A 7,434-nucleotide genomic window follows, 5' to 3' on the forward strand; every position below is an offset into this window, starting at 1 on the left:
GTAGCTAAAAGACACTGTTGTGATCCTTTCGGCTGTAGGAAGTTAGAAATTATTATGGGACCTGAGTAGCTAGCAGAACCACGGTTCTGGCTCGGATTGTTTTCGGCGTGAGCCAAGACCCACTCACACGTCATGTTGCGATACTGTCACCACCTTATCATCTGAAGGAGTCGAAGGTAATGCCTGCGACTCAAACGATCTGAGTTTTAAGCGTCGACTACTAGCGTTACAGCTGAAGGTATTACAAGGACGTAGGCATGGTAGGTGATAAGAGAGATGATGCAGCACTCCATATTCCAATGTCGACAGCTCTCCCTGTCAAGTCTTTTATTGGAACAGATACTTTTCGCCTCGCACTTTCTTCATCCAGTAGTAAAATATTTGACTTCATTGATCCTTTTTTTTCGTTGAAGGTGCTCTTTCTCACCGTCTTGTAGAAGCTCAGCTGTTCTTTAAAAATGTCGGCTCACAGTGTTGAAAATTCCCTTTGAATGGTTTATTCCATTATATGTCAGCAGCCTGACATACACACGCATACTTCGAAGGCGAAAGAGTGGCCAAATTTTGAGCAGACTGGGTCCAGTGCACACTGAAGTCATTCCAGAGTAAGAGCATATTATCAGCGATTTAATCGGTTCGCGAAGTGGAATTTCGTAAACTTGATTAAACGTTTGTCAACTCCACCATACTATATTGCTACCGTAAATTCGGCAGGGTGGCTTGTTCTCAAGCACTTTCATTTCGTGCTAAACAGTTGTACCAAACCTGATGCGCTCGTCATTTTCATTTTTGTGAAGACACAAACACAAACGAAAAAAAGCACCGTGCTTGTTGCCACTCCAATCACCAAGAAACATGGCTGTAGTTTTCTTTGCCCTTACTTCCGCTGCGATTCCACGCTGCCTTGATACCCTTTGCTTCTTTTGGAACAGTATAAAATAGAATTACAAGCTTTACTTTTGTAAACTGAAGCTAAGACTTACCAGTTTGATCAGCATTAAAACCCTGAACACAGCTGCCTTCTACGATAAGCTGCAGCACCTCCGCTCTAAGCGGTTCGGAGGCTTCTACAGCCCTGCCGTGCTTTAGGTGGAAGTGACAGACGAAGCAGAAAACGGATTTTCCACAAGTCCACATGACTCTGCCATCTCAAAACCTTTTAGTTTTAGCATTGATCGCGATCCGGCGCGTCATTCTTGCGCAGGGCGCTGAGCCACTGTACGATATTTTTTCTGCCTTCTTCCTAAGAATTGTAGCCTTGCCACGTTCACAAAAATGAGATGTCGGGAATGGCCACATTCGCAAGCCACTTTAACCTCCATGCCGTTGCTGCGCCATTTACTTATACGCCTATTCTTTTGTCACAGGAACCAGATCGCCTGCGATATACTCCACAAGAAGCGCATGAAAATGATCGTCAAGAATAATTCCGCTGGTGATGTGGGTCTGTCCGAGTTACAAAATTGTTGGTTTCGGGATATTCAAACAAATTTACGCGACGCGGGACTCGAACCTGCGAACCCCAGATTCGAAGTCTAATACGCTATAAATTGCGCCAGTCACGCATGTTTTATACACTTGCTCCAACAAAATTTTGCTAAACATTCAGCGTACAGCTGAAACTCTAATCCAAAATGTGTGATCTCCTAAACTAGTTAAGAGTAAATGAAACCTTCAGCTACGCCTGATAGACAATTCACACAACAAGCACGCACAACAGCGCTTTCGGGGTAGTCGCGTTTAGTACTGCAAGTCTATGAAGCTAATCGCTGTGGAGGAGGGGTCGATCGTTGTGAAGGAGAATCGATCCCCAAACGTTCCCCGGCGGCAACCACGACCGATAAAGCCACGCAGGACCTTTGTACAGGCGACAGTGCACCTTATCTACCCGGCCTTAAATATGAATGTAGTTTTAACCCTGTCCCTTTACTAAACATGTTTTGATGATATAACGGACGCGCCCGAATAAAAGCTCCCTCCCGAATAATGCCCTCAATTGACCTATCGACCGGCTTTAAAAAATTGAATCCCCTCCCGAATAGAACGACGCAGATCGCTGTCCAGTCATATTTGTCAGTCTCACCGCTGCACGCTAGTGGCATCTTTATTGTGGAAAATGAGCGGGCAGCGGCAGGCAGTGAGCATTGGCCGAAAGCAAGAGGTGATTCAGTGGATCGAGACGGCGGGAGAAGGCGTCCCACTCGAGCCGTTGCGCACTTTCGGTCCCAGGGGTGGAGTGTCCATGGTGGTGCAGTGCGCCGCTGGTGGCGACTGCGCGATAAAATTTGCGCTGCTGCACCACACCAAGCTCATGTAGCTGGCGGAGGCCGCAAGCCCTTGTCGGAGACACTGGAAGAGCTGCTCTATGAGGAATTTGTGACCAAGCGCACCAAGAAGGAGAAGGTAACGCGCAGCTGGCTGGCCGATATGGCACTCGTTCTCTACGCGGATGAAGCTGAAGGGCGAGAAGCATCGCCGCCATTTACAGCATCCGATCACTGGGTCTCGAACTTTATGCGTCGCTTCGAGATATCGCTGCGCCGCCGGACAAACCTGACGGTCCTTGGCGACGAGACCCTTATGGACCGAGCCGTCCGCTACATGGTATTTCTACAAGCTCAGCTACCTTCCATCGACTTAGAAAGGACTGTTCTCATGGATGAGACGGCCGTGTATTTCGAAGACGCTCGACAGACCTCGCTGGACTTTGTCGGTGCTCGACACGTCGTGGTTCGCTCTACTGGGTTCGCTTCTATGCGAATTACTGTTGTGCTCGCTGTCAGCGCAACTGGAAGAAAGCTGCCTCCGCTTTTAGTGTGGAAAGGTAAACCTAAACCCACTTTCAAGAATAAACCAGGACCTCTTTACGTGGCTCAGCAGCCTCGTGCCTGGGTGGATAGTGAGTTGCTCAAGAAGTGGATAGATATTGCTTTTCCTCTCGTGGCGCAAGGCGAAGGGAAATGTCTAGTTTGAGACAGTATGAGAGCGCACATTTCGAAGGCGATCAAGGCGAAGTGCGCTCCCAGGAAGATCTCTATGTGTGTTGTACCCGGTGGGCTAACGCCCTACTTACAGGTCGGGGACATCGGCATCTACAAGAGCTTCAAGGATTTGCTCTATGTGGAGATCAACGCCTGGAAGGAGTCCGACCAAGTGGAGTACACCCGCTTTGGTACCCCCCGAATGCCAAGCGTCGACAATGTGTGTGAATGGGTTCGCCGTGCTTGGCGTGATACCGAAGAATCGACTGTGATGCACAGCATTGAAGCGGCAGGCTTTGCGCGTGACCCTAGCGACTGGTTCATCGCCAAGCACGACGTTTACGGCGCCAGATTCCGCGAAAAGTGGGCGGAGGAATCAAAGGATGACGAGAATGCAGACCTGCTGAATCTTTCGGCTCTGGATGACGCGCTGGGCGACATCAACCTGGTAGACGAATAGCTTTCCTCTAATAGAGTCCGTACCCCGAATACAAGCCGTTACAGCTTTTTAAGTCTGCACTATAAAATAAAGGCCGGACTATAATAGGGCGCGTCCGTTAGATACGAATTTTGAGGTAAAGGTTTGGGGAGCGGCTGAGACAATACTGACGGGTATAACATAGCCACAACCAGTATTAAAGGCCCTTATGTCGGAATCGGTATGGCCACTGACCTCTGCACATGTTACTGATACGTTTCATTTTTAAATATTGCATACGTCCGACACCCGAGTGTTCGACGGGGAATTGGCGGTACGCTTATTGGTGTCATCGTTCGCCTACGTTTGGAATAGTAACGCCTATTATGTTGACACCAAGTACCTGTGTAACGTGGCTTATGACGGGTGTGAGAAATCGTGCTTCCATGTGACTGGCATAATGGCTCCGACATCCTTTTTGTGACGGGGTCACACAGCACCTTGCGCTAGAGGAAGTTAGCTTCCGAGAGTTTACAAACTCTCAGTGAACGGCAGTTCACAGGTCCCCTCTTTATTCAAAAGAGAGCGAAGTGACCTAATTAAGGTAGAATGTAAACTGAGTATATTTATAGGTAGATAAAGCTTGGGCTTAATACAAACTATAAGTCACCTATAGAAATGCAATGTCATCAACCAATGGTTGGCTTTGGACGACCTTGGTACTTTGTACCAAATATCCCGAAGTATGACGTGTCATACTCCTGAAGTGTGACGTGTCACACTTCATGTAACCAGGGTCCACTTAGGGCTACGTATCCCCCCCACTTGTGTACGAGGTGCTCGTGACGTGGTTTCGTCGTAGAAGTAAAGAAGGGTGAGACGTGGCGGGGTGAGTGGGTAGAAATTGTGGATCTCGTAATGCGTATCGGTGTGTGGATGGAGTTTGCATGTGTGGACATTGGGTTTTGGTATCGGGGGAATAGCTCAGTGGTAGAGCGCTGGATTCCAGTCCCAGCGGTCGGGGGTTCGATCCCCTCTTCCCTCATGCTTTAAGCTTTTGCGCGTCCTTCGTTTCTCTGTCCGTCTTCCCACCTTAACAGCCGCACGGTTACAATGCTCACCATCAGCCGAGCACACGACCACGCCACCAAGCAAAAAGTGCGATACTTCTCGATTTATGCGTGTCATCCTTGCGCAGGGGCCATGCTAATCTTCTCTGTATCGTTCCAATTTTTACGGATGACCACCGAAGTGGTTCCTACCACACGCCTCGCGTCACCGACATATAGCTGCTAGCCTTGGGCCTCACATCCAGAACCACATTCGTCAAAAAGGGAAAGACTACCAGCCCAGTCCGTGCATCCACCAGCATTTCCAGATTAGCTGCGCAATGTCTTCACACGCTTGGCCACGTGTGTTGGTCGGGAACACTATCCAGCAACAAGCAGAGGTATCTATCTACCTGGTCAGCAGGCCAGGAAATAGCCGCTTTTGCTACCGCGAGTCTGCTGAGGTAAAGGAAAACGACAGCTGTGAGATTCGAACTCACGCGGGTCGCCCCATTAACTTAGCAGGCTAACGCCTTAATCACTCGGCCAAGCTGTCATCGTTATGCAACAAAAACATAGATATCCACTCCCACCCTCATCAGATTCAAATCAAATCAACCAAACCAAACTCACGACCACCCCGCACATACCGTCACGACCTGTGCTACCACCCATAGATACGGCGCATACCGCACGCCTTTATCAAATACTGACAACACTAAGAGAGAACATCCACACTCGCCGGCAGCACAATCTTCAATCGTCAAAGCATTCAGCGTCTTTCACCTCTGCATGTCTTCGGCTGGTGGCATGTTGGCCACCACCTACGTACGCTGCTTATGTTCTAACCAAGTTCAACTCTGGCAGTGAGGACGAAGCCGAGTCCGAGAGCACGCACGATGCTCCTGCGGGCTCTGCGGATAGGCACAGCCCAGTGCCCAGTGAGCACAAGGATGACAGCGTGCAGTCGCTCGCTAGTGATCAAGGTGATCACAGTCCCAGGACGTTTGTGGGCTCTGAGAGTCCGGTCGTCAAGGCTAAGGGCACTCCCAAAGCTGGTGGCGATGAGGAAGAGAATCCTCGCAAACGTCTCTCGCTTGCCGAGGGTCCTGCGCGTGCTAAGGCCTCTAAAGCCGAAGGCGCCAAGCCCTCAAAGAAGCGTACAGCCTCTAAGTCTCCACTCCGCCAGAAGAAGGAGACTCGGCACTCCCATCGGGGCATCTTCGACTCCTCGGATGAAGAGGAGGAGGAGGAGGGTGCTATCTCTGAGCCCCGGGAGGTCTCGAATGACCTCGACCAGCAGCAGGAGGATTGACAAGCTGCCCAGCGTGTGCGTGGGGGTTCGGTGGCGGCACCCGTCAGCCAGGGAGCTGCCATCAACTCAAGAGGGTATTGGCCTCCCGAGGAGAGCTCTGAGGCTGACCTCTTCTTAGAGGTTCTCGTCGCTCCTCATGGCCTTGTGGGCGGCCACACTTCTAGGGGGATCTACGAACGTGCCCTTGTTCAGAAAGAACAGTTGTTCGTTGACAACATGGAGGCTGCTCGGTGTGTGCTTCTCGCGCCACACCGCATCCCTCTCAAGGCCTTCACGACTTGTCGTAAGAAGCCCGAGACCCGGTGTGGTCTCTATCCTCTTTGGGGATACCCCTGGATTATGCCCGAGAGCTGTCCCTCGTGGAGTTCTTGTGAGGACATGTTCTGGGCATGGGTGGATACTCTTAAGTACTCACCCACGGAGTTACGGGAGCTCCATGAAGATCAGCTGCTGTCCCGTATCCTGGACCAGCGTGATCTTCGTGTGAGGTTTGCCCACTTGATCAGCAAGCGCATGCTGCCAAGGGACATCCTGAAGCGCGCGGCATCTAGCGCTTACGATGAGCGCGGGTACGAAGTGTATTCATCGTCCGTACCCCGTTCGGGCAAGAAGCTCCGGACTACTTATGAAGCTGCCGCCGCTTCTGTTCCCAGATTGCGACAGCCTTCGGGCAGTCAATCAGGAGCCGTTCAATCAGCTCCCACGAGTTCTCGGAGTGGGCATAACCCCTCCACTTTACGAGGAGCTGTCGCTTACCGCGACGCCGTTGCTCCTGGAGGATCCGCTCCACGTGGAAGTGGACTTCTTCATTCCGGTCAAGCAGGGGCGGAGGTGCCCTCGTACGAGTACGAGTACTCGGCGCCTCCCGAACGCCACTCTCGTCCGAGTGGGTCCGACACAGGGCCCTGAGGTTGACCGCCTCCGTCAACGTGTCATCGTGCTTGAGATTGCACTTGGCCTTGGGACTGGCGGTGATGCTGCCGCCCAGGCCGGGAATCAGGGCGAGCTCGCTCGTCTTGCGGGCCGCCTGGACCTTTTGGAGCGAGAGGTCGCGAGCCTGCACCTGCGGGTGGATCGCCGGGCTTCTTCGTCCGATCTGGACGAGGCCTTACGCATGATCCGATGGATCGAGGCTTTGTTGCCACGTCCGGAGCCGCCTGCGGCACACTCTCAGACGTACGCGTATGGTGCGTACTCAGCGTACTCGGCGTATGGCTCCGGGGTCCGTTCGTACGGTGCCACTCCGGCGTACGGTCTTGACCGCAGCCTTGCCGTTCCGACCGAGGCTTGGGTGCCTGCTCTGACGCCTTTGTCGACGTCCGTGACCGGCCCTCGCTTCGAGGAGCTGGGTCAAGGTGGGTCTGCGAGTCAGCAACCCCCTGCGGATCAAAGTACCGCTTAAAACGTCCAACATAGAACGTCGGGTGCGTCGTCATTGGCTTTGGCAGGTCGATGTTGTACGACGCACCATGTCTGGCCAGGACTGCAAATGGTCCGATGAAGCGGTGCTTCAGCTTGTTGCTGCCGACAGAGCTGGCAGTGTCAATAGATAGGCTCCTCGTGTCTAGTAACACTAAGTCCCCCACTTTAAATACACTTAAGTTTCCTCTGCCATGTTTGTCGGAGTACTCCTTTTGAATATCTTGGGCCACTGCCATGACATCGCGGACC

At 52.0% G+C, this 7,434-nt stretch overlaps 1 non-coding gene across 1 annotated transcript; it reads right to left on the bottom strand.

Annotated features, from left to right (window-relative positions):
* Window positions 1–1,492: 1,492 nt before the first annotated feature.
* On the bottom strand, window positions 1,493–1,565 carry PITG_29677. Its single transcript has one exon. It is a non-coding gene; the product is annotated as a tRNA-Arg (tRNA).
* Between the last annotated feature and the right edge of the window lie 5,869 nt (window positions 1,566–7,434).

Source organism: Phytophthora infestans, genomic scaffold (genome assembly GCF_000142945.1).
Source record: "Phytophthora infestans T30-4 supercont1.65 genomic scaffold, whole genome shotgun sequence".
Taxonomy (NCBI): Eukaryota; Oomycota; class Peronosporomycetes; order Peronosporales; family Peronosporaceae; genus Phytophthora; species Phytophthora infestans.